The sequence below is a fragment of the Ochotona curzoniae genome, unplaced genomic scaffold, assembly GCF_017591425.1.
Source record: "Ochotona curzoniae isolate NIBS_2020 unplaced genomic scaffold, NIBS_Ocur_1.0 contig_66, whole genome shotgun sequence".
In the NCBI taxonomy this organism is placed as follows: Eukaryota; Metazoa; Chordata; class Mammalia; order Lagomorpha; family Ochotonidae; genus Ochotona; species Ochotona curzoniae.
In genome coordinates, this window is record NW_024466512.1 from 20385921 (window position 1) to 20399823 (window position 13903).

Here is a 13903-nt window from a genome sequence, read left to right on the forward strand (position 1 = left end):
GTTTATTTGCTTTTTCAGGTGCCTTAGCAGGAAGCTGGATTGAAAGTGTAGTAGGCAGTATTCAAATTGGTACTCATGTGGGAATGTGATAGGTGAGGAGTAACTTAACCAGGCAACTGAATTTACAGGTAAATGAGGGTGGTTAGATTGGGTGGTTTGGTGGTGGAGAGAACCTGGAGGACATTTCAGGGCCAAACCAGTATACCCACCCACATGGGAGACCTAAGCTGGGCTTGTTGAAATCAACCACCATCACTGGTGCACATGAAAGCCGTGGCTGTGGGGCCTGCCTAGCAGGGTTAGACAGTAGTACCCATCAGTGAGTGTCAGGGAAGGGGGTGAACCATGTCAGGCTGGGCTGTGAAACTAATCAGCATGCAAGAGAACTGGGTCTGGGAGCAGATTCTGTGGGGGATTTGTGGGATCACCCCTGTGGAAGTGCAATACCAGCTGGTTTGCTTGAGGTCTGGGAGTGATGATAGGTCAAGCTAGGCATGACCGTGGAACTGACCAACATTCATGGGGGCTGGGGTTGAAAATAGGCTGGACTGGACCAAGCTGCAGCACCAACAGGCACACCTTCGAATTGGGTGTGGGGCAGGTGGAGTTGCAACATCCACCAGCAGACACAATGCCTGATGCAAGGGAGTGAGGCGTGGTGGGGCGGGGGAGGAGCACAGACTGCCAGGTAAGGGCTTAACATCCATTGGCATGCATGAGATCTTAGGGAGTGAGCTTAGTGAGGGAAACTCCCCTGGTGAGCTGTAATTCCTGATGGTGAGCATGTGAATTGGCTGGGTGTTGGTCAGGCCAGATAGGACCACTTCACTTGTCCACAGGTGTGTGTGTTGGCTCTGGGAGAGCGGACTAGGTAGAGCTAGACCAAACTGTAGCACACTGGCATGTGCAGGAGCCAGGATGGGGTGTGGGCCATGCTGGGCTAGGCTGGCCTATCACATCTACTGGTTTGCACAAAAGCCAAGGATAGGGGCAGGCTTGGAAGGGCTAGGGTAGGTGTAGGACAGGCTGAGCTAGGTCTCATTACCCACTGAACCACGTGAAAGCTGGGTCTGGGGGTGGGCCAAGCATGGCTGGGCTGTAGCACCTAACAGTAAGAGCTGGGATGGGTGTGGGTTGATTGGGCAAGGCTAGACCAAAGAACCCACAGAGGTGTGTGAAATCTGCCACTAGAAGGAGACCTGATAGAGGAGCTTGGGGAACTCCTGTCAGGAGATACTCCCTGCAGGTGTGCACAAGAATCAAGGCTGGGAGCAACCCAGATCAGGCCAGGTTACAGTACCCACCTGTGTACGTGTGGGTCATGTCTGAGCAAGGGCCAGGCTGGACCAGTTCATACACCCGCTGGCAAATGTGAGGACTAGAATGTGGTGCAGGACAGGTTGGGTTGGACTACAACACCAGCCAGTTCACGTTAGGACCAGGACTGGAGGCTGGCTGGGCTGGGCTGGGCTGGGCTAAGCTAAGAGACTAGAAGTCAGCTGAATGTCTGCATGGGTGGCAAAATGAGCCATAGTGAGCCTAGTGGTGCAGAGTTATCCTGCAGTTTGGGATGCCAGCATCCCATATGGGAATGTCTGCCTCCATCTTGGCTACTTGATTCATCCCCATACTTAGACACTTGGGAAGCAGATTGGCTGATGGCTCAAGGATCCTGTCAACATGTTGTAGTCATTTAAGGAGTGAATATTGGATGAAAGATCTCTCTCAGTGTCCTTTAACTTGCAAATAAAGAAATCTTTAAAAATCTGCAGGTATCACCTGCTGTTTTCTAGAGCGCATATTAGCAGGTAGCTGGAATTGAATCATTGCTAGATTTGAACCCACTCACTCCTCTATGGAAGGTAGACCTCTGTAGCAGCATTTTAATTACTGCATCCACCGGCTACCCCTGCTCTCTTTTATTTCACTGCTCTAATGTAGGTTTTCTCTAGATCCCCAGGTTTGTCTTTGTTTTCCTTTTCTGGGAGCAATCCTGTAGCTGTTTTATGATTTTAGTGACAGACATATGAGTCAAGTTAGTAAGTACATTCCTTAGAACTAAAGAAGCTTAAAAAAATCTTTAAATCAAAGTAAGATTAGGTCTTTGAACTTGGAGAGTTTTTTTTTTTAAGATTTATTTATTTATTGGAAAGTCAGATATACAGAGAGGAGGAGAGACAGAGAGGAAGATCTTCCATCTGTTGATTCACTGCCCAAGTGAGCACAACGGCCGATGCTATGCCAATCCGTAGCCAGGATCCAGGAGCTTCTTCTGTATATCCCATGCGGGTGCAGGGTCCCAAAGCTTTGGGCCATCCTCAACTGCTTTCCCAGGTCACAAGCAGGGAGCTGGATGGGAAGTGGAGCTGCCAGGATTAGAACCAGCGCCCATATGGGATCCCGGCATGTTCAAGGTGATGACTTTAGCTGCTAGGCCATGCCGCCAGGCCCTGGAGAGTTATTTTTAACCCAAATACTTCCTCTTCATAGAATCAGAGAACCAGTGTATACTATTTGTGAATTTTATATTTTTAATTTATTTGTATAGAGGACTGCTCAAGAATGTTATATCACTGAATTTATTGTTACTAATAGTGAATAACAGTAAAAAACACAACACATAACTTTCCAAACTATTTAAGTGTATATTCCTTTTTCAAGTGGCAGTCAGGTGTAAGTCGGTCCATGGTTTCTGTTATTCTTAGTACCTTGATATCTACATGGTATTGCATTTGGGATACCAAAATCTGCAGGTTTTCTTATGTAAAATGGTTTATAGTATTTGTGTATAATCTTTCTACACCCTGCCATATACTTAGTCAAGTATAAAGTATTTACAGTGCCTAATATAATATAAATGTTTGCTATACCTTATCAGGGAATAATGACAAGGGGAAAAAGTCTGTAAATGTAATTACTGTATATGTAACTATATAATCCATGTTAGCAAGAGTGTGACATGTTTTCCCTGATTATTTTTGATCCCAGGCGAATTGAAACCAAAAGCTAACTGTGTTCTGTTACTTAGTTCAACATTATTATATCCACAAACCTGTTTCTGAGGTTTTGAATCAGAAATTGTTTTCTGAGTAAATGAGTGACTTAAAGTACTTAATATCATCTCATGATTTCAGATCACCATCTGACAGGGTGCAAATCTGAAAAATGTGATTTCCTTAAGAACCAAAATGCTAGCCAGCTGTTAAAGGAGAGTAATCTCGATGTAAGAAGGGATTTTTAAAAAGCCAGAACAAACCTGTTTTTGTTTCGTGTGAGTTCTGTATGCTCTTGAGGTTAGGTCCTTCCCTTAAAAGCTGTGTTATTGGAAGAGGGAGAAAAACCCTCAGAGTATGACAGAGGTATGGTAGAACAAACCATTGTTAAAAGGTATAATGAAATAATAAATGTAACATATTGTCATTGTATATAACAATGTGGATATGATGAGTCAGATTAACATGTTTTGCCTACTGAATTTGAGTTGTAAGGGAAAAACCTAAGAAGGACAAAAATAACCTTATGACCGATATTTATACCCTCTGTTCCATGGAAAACCTTGGAATGCCAGGCAGATAACCATGGAGTTATTTAAACACTCCTGTTTAAATTTTTAAAATTGTTGCAGATGATCATGAACTTGACAGAAAGCTGTTTCTTTTAAAAATAGCTTTCAGTGACAATGTTTCCATGAAAATAAAACAGTATTTCTATGAAAGGTTCTTTCTCAGCAGTGTCATACTAAAGGAAATAGAGTTTGGAGAATAGGTCCTTACTTAAATTAAGTAATGTCTCTTTATTATAGTGGCATCATTGATGCTCCTCTGTCATATATAAAGAGTTATTTGGTTATTTGAAATCATAAGAATTCCTTTAGGTGGAAAGAAATAGTGCATTTTGTGGTAAGTCCTGTATAGTTAACATTGAAACTTGGTTTGCAGGTAGAGGATGTTGATATTTACTGAAACCCTTCTCAAGTATTTAGTGCCTCTTGGCTTACAACTATGAAATATTTCTGACATGGATCATTTGGAAACTCATCTTGATTTCTGTTTTCAGTTGAGAGTCAGTTTTATCCTCTTACAAATCCTAGGCTCAGAGATACAGAAGGAGATGCATTCCAGGGTTTTTTGTTTGTTTGTTTGTTTGTTTCCAGAATATTGAACTTTTGAGCCATTTCAGTTTATCTGACAGGAAGCTCTGTGGTTAGTATTTCAGAACTAATACATGCCATGACTCATGCCAGTCCCTTTCATTTCTCTCAATTGTTTTCAGGACAATAAGGGGCATTTATTAAGAATGCACCTATGCAGTATACATTTAATATTCACAATGATTTGCTAAGGTAGGGATTATTAACAACATTTACAGATAAAAGATGAAATGAATTTTATAATGTAGGAGAAGAGAAATTTTTGCCTCTTTGGTTCATGGTAGAGAACCCAAAAAAAGGTGAGCAAGAAAAAAATACAAATTTGTTTTTAACATTTTGCTACATTTGCTTCATATGTAAACATATATACTGTTTTATTTGAAAGCCAGGTTGGAGATACATATATATTTATATTATAAATAAATATTTAAAGTTATAAATATTATATATACATATATAAATATGATGTTACTAGCACATTTATGATCTTTGACTAAGATCAAAGGTCATAAATGAGGAAATGAGAAAATGTTATTATGTGAGGGATGTAGTCCAGTTAAGACAACACTTATAAATAAGGCATCAAAAATATATATAAACTTCACATACCAGAGAATACATGTTGTATTTAAATTTTTAAGTTTTATTTCTCTGAATGTCAGAGTGAGAAGGAGAGTTTTCCCATCCATTGATTCACTCTCGAAATGCCAGAACAATTAGGACTTGGTCAGGGTGAAGCCAGGAACTCAGTCTGAACATTCCAAGGGGGTGACAGGAACCCAGCTGCTTGAGCTAACACAAGCTGCTCCCCAGAGCACTCATCAGTGGGTTGCTAGGACTTAACCCCAAGCACTGTGATACAGGGCATGGATGTCCAAAACTGTTTTAACTGTTAAACCAAGGACCTTCCCCACAGATTATTTCTAAACTCAGGAACTTTAGTAAGGATATGGTAACCTGAAGAAATAGCTAACTACATTTTTTCCTTTTTAATGCTAGGGTTGTTGATGATGATGAAGATAGTTGTGGAGAAAATTGTTTTAGTCTGTTTCCCATTACTGTGTCAAAAAAACTTAAGACTGGGTAACCAGATTATTTAGCTTACAGTCGTGGGGGTCCGAGAGCATAGCAACAACCTCTGTTCTGTGTCACAGATGTGCAAGCACATGGCAAGACAGGAAGGGGCCTTATAGCAAGTCTCTCTTGAGAATTAACTCAAGGGCCCCTAAGAGCTACATTCATTTTTTCAGAGGGCCATGCCCTCAGTGACCCACACAGTTCAAACTTATGTATATGAAGGAACCCCTGTTCCTAGCAGCCTTTGATAAAGATTTTATCAGATCTCATATCTCTTTCTTAGCATTAAATCCCTCTGTAAAGAGACTCATGGAATTGAGGGAGTGACATAATTGTCCCTGTAGTTAGCATAATTATAGTTAACACCTCAGTGCTAGTCTATGTTCTGAGAGTTTTTGTCATAGCTCAACAGGCCTTGAAAATCAGTTTTCACCCCTATGGCTACTGTCCTGGTGTTAGACTTGAAATGTTTTTCAGGAATTTTCACCATCCTGTGCCAGTTACAAATTTGCTATGTGTCAGGTGAATGACCCCAGACAGAAATTTTGTAACAACTCCTGCAGCCAGTTTTGGGGTGTTTGATGGCAGTCTCTCCAAGGTTGCACATAGCCACTCTGAAAACACAGTTTCCAATACACAAATCCTTAGGCAGGAAAGGGGTTCCAGGAACAAGCCAGTTCAAACCCAAGGGTATAACTGTTCAGAGAGTATGAAATTATGATAATAAATTGGGCGGAACTTGGCAGGGTGTTTTTGTCCAGATTCTTGTCTTACGTCCCTGGTGACTTTCCCCAGTTATAGGGAAGTACCTCTCAAATGAGGGTCTTAACACCTGCGTTCGGAGAAGTTAAAAAAAAAAATACTTCCTGAGTTTTATGACTTGCTTCAGAATGGGGGAAATATAAGAAAGGTTTCTTCTCTTTTCTCAAGTGACTCAGTGCCAAGTTTTTGGCTAATGTGTGCTGAACACCTACATTGCTTGCTGGAATTTAAAATCAGGAAATTTTCCATTTCTCATGCTATTTCCACCTTCCCTTTTAAAAATATTTATTTATTTTTATTGGAAAGGCAGATATACAGAGAGAAGGAGATACAGAGAAAAAGATCTTCTACCCACTTGTTCACTTGCTTTCGGTCCCAATTGTTAGAGATGAGCTGATCTGAAGCCAGGAGCTTCTGCTGGGTCTCCCACCAGCATGCAGGGTCCCAAGGCCCTGGGCTGTCCTCAATTGCTTACCCAGGCCACAAGCAGGGAGCTGAATGGGAAGTGTATGAACTGGTTCCCATATGGGAACCTGGTGTGTGCAAGGCAAGGACTTTAGCCACTAGGCTACTGCACTGGGCCCTATTTCCACCTTTGTGAAGGAGCAGAAATTTTCGTGTAACCCTTTGTATGAAATATCAACAAGAAAAATCCATTTACAAAAGATTGTTGCTTCTTTTTCTCCCCAAGGTAGAAATCCTGCCTAGGACAAAAATACATCATTTGTTGAGTGTGAGTTATAAACCAAATCTGTAGAGTATTTACACAGTTTGCTTAATTTTCAGAGATAATCTCAAGGGAATTAAACCTCATGCTTACTAAAAATAACCAAGTCATGCTATAAAATTTTAGAAAATTTTGCAACATTTCAGCTAAAAAAAATGTTTTAGACCTTTCCCTTATAAATTTTTCTGTTTTCCCCTCCTTCCTAAATCATGCCATTAACCACTGGTGATGAGATACAGTTATCTAAAACAAGCCTGTTGTTAAGCCAAAAGTGTGAGGAATGGCAGCAAAATTATTACTGAGAGTATTGAGGGGGAGTGGCGCTATGGCATATCCTGGTAATCCTTTACCTGTAGCACTGGTACCCGATTTGGTCGCCAGTTTGTGTCCTGGTCGCCCCATTTTCCATGTGGCTCCTTATGACCTGGGAAAGCAGCAGATGACCCAAGTCCTTGGAGCCTTGCACTCACATGGCAGCTTCCCTGCCCGCGCTGGCCTTTGCAGTCATTTGGGGAGTGAATCAGTGAATGGAATATCTCTGTTTCTGCTTCTCCTTCTCTGTGTAATGCTGCCTTTCAAATAAAAATAAATAAGTCTTTAAAAAATATTTTAAAACAGTACTGGAGAAGAAATGAAGAGAAATTAGCTCTTGGTGTAAGTAAATCAGAAAATTGTCCCACTACACGCAAGGGCATCTTGGGACCTTGGATCACTGTCATCTAATCCATAGTAAATGCACTCTGATCTTGTTTTATTGTTATTGGAATGCATTCAACTGACTTGACATTTGAATAAACACTTTTTTTTTACATGACATGTTTACTTGGACTAGAGTCCAGGGCACGCATCATGTTTCTGTCAGAAATAGTATATCCTCACCAAACGAGAGGCATTTAAAAGGGGTGAGAAAAACAGTCTGATGTAAGAAGCATTATGCGGTATTGATATGTACTGTCACTGTAGATACCTCAAAACAGAGCACTGGACTACTCGCGTTTTTTGATGGTAAACTGCACATGACAAAGTTTACCCATGTTAAGTGTATACTTTGGTGGCATTCAGTCTATTCAGTGTGTGCAAGGATTATCATTGTGTGTTTTCAAAGGGTTTTCATCGTCCCAAACAGAAATTCCCTTCTTGTGAAGCAATAAGTCACCATTCTCTCCTGCCCATAGTCCCTTATAACTTCTAGTCTATGTTCTGTCTCTGTGAGTTTGCCTGTTCTGGGTATTTCATAGAAGTGAAATAAGAGTTTCATTTTACATTTTGTTTCTCTTAGCACAGTGTGCTTTGTTAAAAGTATTTGTTATTTATTTATTTGGAAGGTAGAGCAACAGAGAGAGAGAGAGAGAGAGAGAGAGAGATATCTTACTTAGTTTCACTGGCTCACTCCCCAAATTGCAAAAACAGATGGGGCTGGGTCAAAGCGAAGCCAGAAGCCAGGAATTCTGTCCTGTTTTCCCACATGGGAGGCAGGAACCCAGGTATTCGAGCCATTTTCCATTGCCTTTCCAATTGTATCAGTAGAAAACTGGATCAAAAGAGTAGTCAAGACCTCAGTGGGCACTCCAGTAGGGGATCTTCGTGTCACCAGTGTCTTAATGCACTGCACACTCTGCTGTTCCAACTCAGTGTTTTTAAAGATACTTGGATTGTTTCCATGTTTTTACTATTATAAGTAAGCCTTCTGTGAACATTGGTTTACAGGTAGTTGAGTATATGTTCTCATTTCATCTGGATATATACCCAGGAATGGAATTGCTGGATAATGTGACAATTGTATATTAAACTTTAAAAAAAAATTTTTTATTGGGCCCGGCGGCATGGCCTAGCAGCTAAAGTCCTCACTTGAACGCGCCAGGATCCCATATGGGCGCCTGTTCTAATCCCGGCAGCTCTGCTTCCCATCCAGCTCCCTGCTTGTGGCCTGGGAAAGCAGTTGAGGATGGCCCAAAGCTTTGGGACCTGCACCCATGTGGGATACCTGGAAGAAGTTCCTGGCTCCTGGCTTCTGATTGGCATAGCATCGGCCGTTGTGGTCACTTGGGGAGTGAATCATCAGACGGAAGATCTTCCTCTCTGTCTCTCCTCCTCTCTGTATATCTGACTTTGTAATAAAAATAAATAAATCTTAAAAAAAAAAAGATTTATTTGTTTTTGGTAGCCTAGTGCCACTGCATGTTACCACTGCACGGTAGCCTAGTGGCTCAAGTCCCTGCCTTAAAAGTTCTTGGATTCCATATGGGTGCTGATTCTAATTCCGGCAGCTCCACTTACCATCCAGCTCCCTACTTGTGGCTTGGGAAAGCAGTCGAGGACGGCCCAGAGCTTTGGGACTGACCCTTCATCCATGTGGGATACCCGGAAGAAGCTCTTTGCTCCTGGCTTCGGATTGCCTCTGGCTCAGCTCCAGCCGTTTTGGCCACTTGGGGAGTGACTTATCAGACGAAAAGTCTTCCTCTCTGTCTCTCCTCCTCTGTATATTTAACTTTCCCATAAACAAACAAACAAATAAATCTTTTTAGAAAGATTTATTTGTTTTTATTGGTAAGGTATATCAGATTTATAGAGAGAAGAAGAAACAAGGAAAAAGCTCTTCCCTCTGCTGGTTCACTCCCTAATGGCCACAGCTGCCAGAGCTGAGCCTTCTGAAGCCAGGAGCTTCTTCCTGGTCTCCCAGACAGATACAGAGTCCCAAGGCTTTGGTCCATCCTCCACTGCTTTCTCAGGCCACAAGCAGGGAACTGGATGGGAAATGGAACAGCCAGGACATGAACCAGCGCCAATATGGGATGCTGGTATTTGTAAGATGAGTATTTAGACGTTGAGCCATCACACTAGGCTTTTGAGCACAAGTCACCAAACTCTCTTTTCATAGTAACTGTATCATTTCATATTCCTTCCAGTTAATGCACGAGGGTTCATTTTCTCATGCTAGCCAACACTATGTGACTAGTGAGTGATGCTTTCTAACCATCTGTAGACCTGCTTGGAAGAAATGATCATTACACAGTGCCACGTATACCACAGAAATATGGGCAGTTTTACTATGTGTCAACTAACAATTTAAAAATGCATTTTAAAATACTTCTAACATAAATAACTACCTTTGATTCAGTATTTCTGTTTATACATTCTCTAAACATTTACTTTTTCCTGGGGATAATGGTCGTTGATGAAAGGACAACTGACAATGGCATCAAGCTGGGTAGTCAAGGTTTGGGTTAGCTTTTTCTTTGTGTGTGTGTGTGTGTGATTTATGTATTGTTATTAGAAAGGCAGATTTACAGAGAGAAGGAGAGTCAAAACAATCTTCTGGCCACTGGTTGACTCCCCAAGTGACCACAATGGCTTAGAGCTGAGCCAATCCATAACCAAGAGTCAGGAACCTTTTCCTAAAGGGTCTTTCACATGGGTGCAGGGTCCCAAGGCTTTCAGCCATCCGCTACTGCTTTTCTAGGCCACAAGTAGGGAACAGGATGGGAGGTGGAGCAGCCAGGACACAAACTGGCACCCGTGCAGGATTCTGGTGCTTGAAAGGTGATGATTAGTTGGTAGAGCCATTGTGCAGGGCCTTTAGGTTAGTTCTTGGGGATAAAACCTGCTAGATCAGGAAGCACTAGTAATTGATTAAGCAGATCATGAGGATGTGATTCTTACTATCACTGGAAACATTTTTTCAAAGGCATGAGATGATTAAATTTAGAAAATTACAATTTTTTTTAGGGATATGTTTATTTTCAGCTGAGATAGAGAACCAGTGGGAGAGACACAGAGATGTTCCATCCATTGGCTCACTCCCTAAGTGGCCATAATGGCCAGAGCTTGGACAGTCCAAAGCCAGAAACCTCCAAGTCTTCCCCAGGTGCAGGGGCCAGGGGCTTTCCAGGCCATTAACAGGAAGTTGGTTTGGAAGTGATACCACTGGGAATTGAACTGATGCTCATGTGGGATGCCAATGCCACAGGCAGAGGATTATTCGGATGTGCCACCACACCAACCGAAGGATTATAATATTTAAGGTTAATTTATTGGCAAGACAGAGAGCTTGTCTTTGTCGGTACACTTCCCCAAATGCCAGCCATGCCCCCGGCTGGAACAAGTTACTTGTGGGAGTGGCAGAGATCCCCCAAGTACTTGAACCATCACCTGCTGTCCTCTAGAGTCTGTGTTAGCATGAAGCTAGAATTGGGTGCAGAGCTGGCACTTGAATCCAGGCCCCCAGTAAAGTGCGTGATCATCCAGGCTGGGGTTGCCCTCTAGGGGTTGTCCCAGGAGGATGAAATCAGGTGATTACACAAAGCTTCTCTTACTTCCCATTTTTTAAAATCCACCAAAGAAGTTTTTTCCCTGGATAAACAGTATTATCCAGGATAGTCTGTGGTTATTAATGAATGGATTTATTTCTTTATGGAGTCTTGAGTTCATTAAATGCCCAAAATATTTTTATTTCTTTGAGACCTTGAAGAAGTAGTCAAAACAATTAAAAGGGGGTGACATTTTACCTAAAGGATAGGCTACTGGCATACCTTCTGGCTCAGAGAATACAGTATGACTCAAAGAGTATTTGCTGAATTGGCTTAGCATTTCAAAATAGGAAGATGACAGACAGGTAAAAATCTGGTAACTCTTGTTATCAGTTGGCAGCGTTTGAACTCTTCCCCATTGGGAAGTTAGCCACAGTTGAGTAGCAATTTATACCCTCATGTGACAAATTAGTTCACTTTCTCTGACCCTGATACAGGTGTTTAGAATATACTGGTGAATCTGAATCTCAGATTTGCCAACCAAACTTTATAGTACCTGGGGATGGTGGTTATAAAATTGAGTTATGTTGGAGCTGGCAGCATTGTGGCATAAGCCACTGCTGGGTACTGGTTTGGATCCTGACTGCTCTGCTTCCCATTCAGCTCCCTGCAGATGCACCTGGAGAATAGTGTAAGATGGCTCTTGTGCTTGTGTCCCTGGCTTACACCTGGGAGACCCAGAGGAAGCTCCTGGTTTTGGCCTGGTCCAGCTCTGGCAGTTGTGGCCATTTGGGGAGTGAACCAGCAGATGGAAGATTCTCTCTTTGTGTGTGTACTCTGCTTTTCAAATAATCTTTAAAAAACAAAAACAAACAAACAAAGAAACCCTCTGTTCATGTACTTGAATAAATTATACATAGTTTTTAACAGAACTCCCCCTAGCTTGGTTAATTAGTTGTTTTTCTGTCCCTGTATCCTTCTTAATGCTTTTATGTATAGATCTTCCATTGGGTATCCTCGTTTGATTTTTGTACTCAGCATCTGGTCCATGGCACACAGCAGATCTTAAATATTTGTTAAATTTTACGCTAAAAGGTTAAGCATTTGAATGCTATGCTTTCTACATATTTTTAGAAAAAGAAGATGGCTATACATGTCTCATTCATTACAAGCAGATCTTTTGACTAAAGGTATATTTTTTAAAGTATATAAATGATTTTCAGGGGTTTTTTTTTGCCTTTAATTGCCAACAGTACTGGTCATAGGAAGTATATAGGTGCTCATAGGGGAAAATGAGTTAGGTAATTCTTTTTACTTAGAAGTGAAATTCTGATTTTTAGAAATGGTTTTGAAACTTAATTATCATTTGATTATTCTTTCCATGAACTGAAATTGACAGTTTTTCACATTCCAGTTAATTATTTATATCTTATCATTGAGAGTTCATTTTATTTTTATAGTATTTAAGTATTGCATGGTATTTAAGGTTTTTCTAAATTAAAACAGGTCATTTTAAGAGGCTTTTGGTATTATTTCCATATTATTATTAAGATCATTGATAATTAGATAAGTTTTTATCTGTCTTACTGTGTCAGAACTTTCAAGTTTTGAAAAATGGAAAAAGCATTATGATATTATGATCTGTTCATATGATAATTAAACTTGACTTAGTATTTTCTCAGTGAAGTGTGTACTTTATTGGCTTTTTTAGTTACAGTCCCAGAAAAAAAACATGGTATAGTCTTACAAGTAGAAAACTTTGATTACATAAATACAAAGAAAATATTCTTGGGTTGTTAGGTAGGGATTTGTTTTTTATAATAGCTTTTGATTTTTATAATGTTTTCAGGACTTTTTAGACATTATATTTGCTCATTTCTACTCTTAAAATCTCACTGTTATTTTTAAAAATCCATGTATTAGAAGCATCTGGTCACATATTATCAAATGCCTGAATGATTGCCTCAGGTGAAAATGACTCCCTGTAGATAGAAGTGTACATAATTCGTATTTTCAGAGTGTCAGTATGCTTACACAATGTAGGGTTTTTTTTTAAACTATGTATAGAATAATGTAGCTGCTTAGTAAAATCAAATAAGCAGACGTGAAATAACAGTATTGCCTTCCATTCTAAATTTCGATACTTTGTTTAGACATTTTTGGTGGCATACAGTTCTTTCTCTTCTGTGAGCAAGAGGATGAACTAAATTGTTGAAAGGTAGCAAAGTTAATGAATACTTACATAATCAGGATGAAACTGCTTAGGTTCATTTTTGTACCCTTTCTTTAATCTTTTCCATATAGCCAAATTAAATTTCAAACATCATTTACAAACTGCAATATGCTGGAGGAATATTCTGGAGAAAAAGACTAAGACAAATAGATAAATTTTTCTGTTTGTCTTTTGAATTTACACTTCTGGATCAGACTTGATATGTATTCCAGACTCAAAATATGAGGAAAGTAAAGAATATATTTTTTAATATTTTTATAAAATAAAAGGCTTATTTTCAATTCGCTTGTTTTGTTATGGCTAATTAGGCTAATTTTAGTGATCAGAGGTTTCTAAATAGGAGGGCAGTAATAACTCCTGTAAATACCAGTGTCCAAATGGTGTCTCTCTGTTCCAGCCCATCGCAACAGTTTTAAAACCAGCTTTTGTTTTTGTTTTTGTTTTTGTTTTGTTGCTTTGTTTTGTTTTTTAACAGGAGAGCCAGTGTAACTCCTTCAAGCCTGGAGTGACACACACTGCATCTGCGTCTGCCTCGTGTGAGTTCTCATTGGGCAGCAGCACTCTGCTAGGCTGGAACCTCTCTAGAGGTTTGCCCTTTATTTTTCTAAAATCTATAACTACTACACAATGTGTTTTGGTGGCTAAGGTAAAAAGTGCATGAGAATTCCAAAGTTCCCTGCCAAAAGCTTGCAGGCTCATTCCTTGTG

At 40.4% G+C, this 13903-nt stretch overlaps 1 protein-coding gene across 7 annotated transcripts in view; it reads left to right on the forward strand.

Moving 5' to 3' along the window:
- Positions 1-13903, forward strand: part of NT5C2 (5'-nucleotidase, cytosolic II) — an 87369-nt gene that overhangs the window by 51968 nt on the left and 21498 nt on the right. For 2 of the 7 annotated variants that reach the window (XM_040992185.1, XM_040992190.1), the window contains one exon: positions 13672-13732. The exons of 4 other annotated variants lie outside the window; for them this stretch is intronic. The gene's annotated coding sequence lies outside the window, so the exon portion shown is untranslated. Of the gene's footprint in view, positions 1-12097; positions 12154-13671; positions 13733-13903 lie in introns of those variants that run through there. One more of the 7 variants, XM_040992186.1, reaches the window with a different exon arrangement.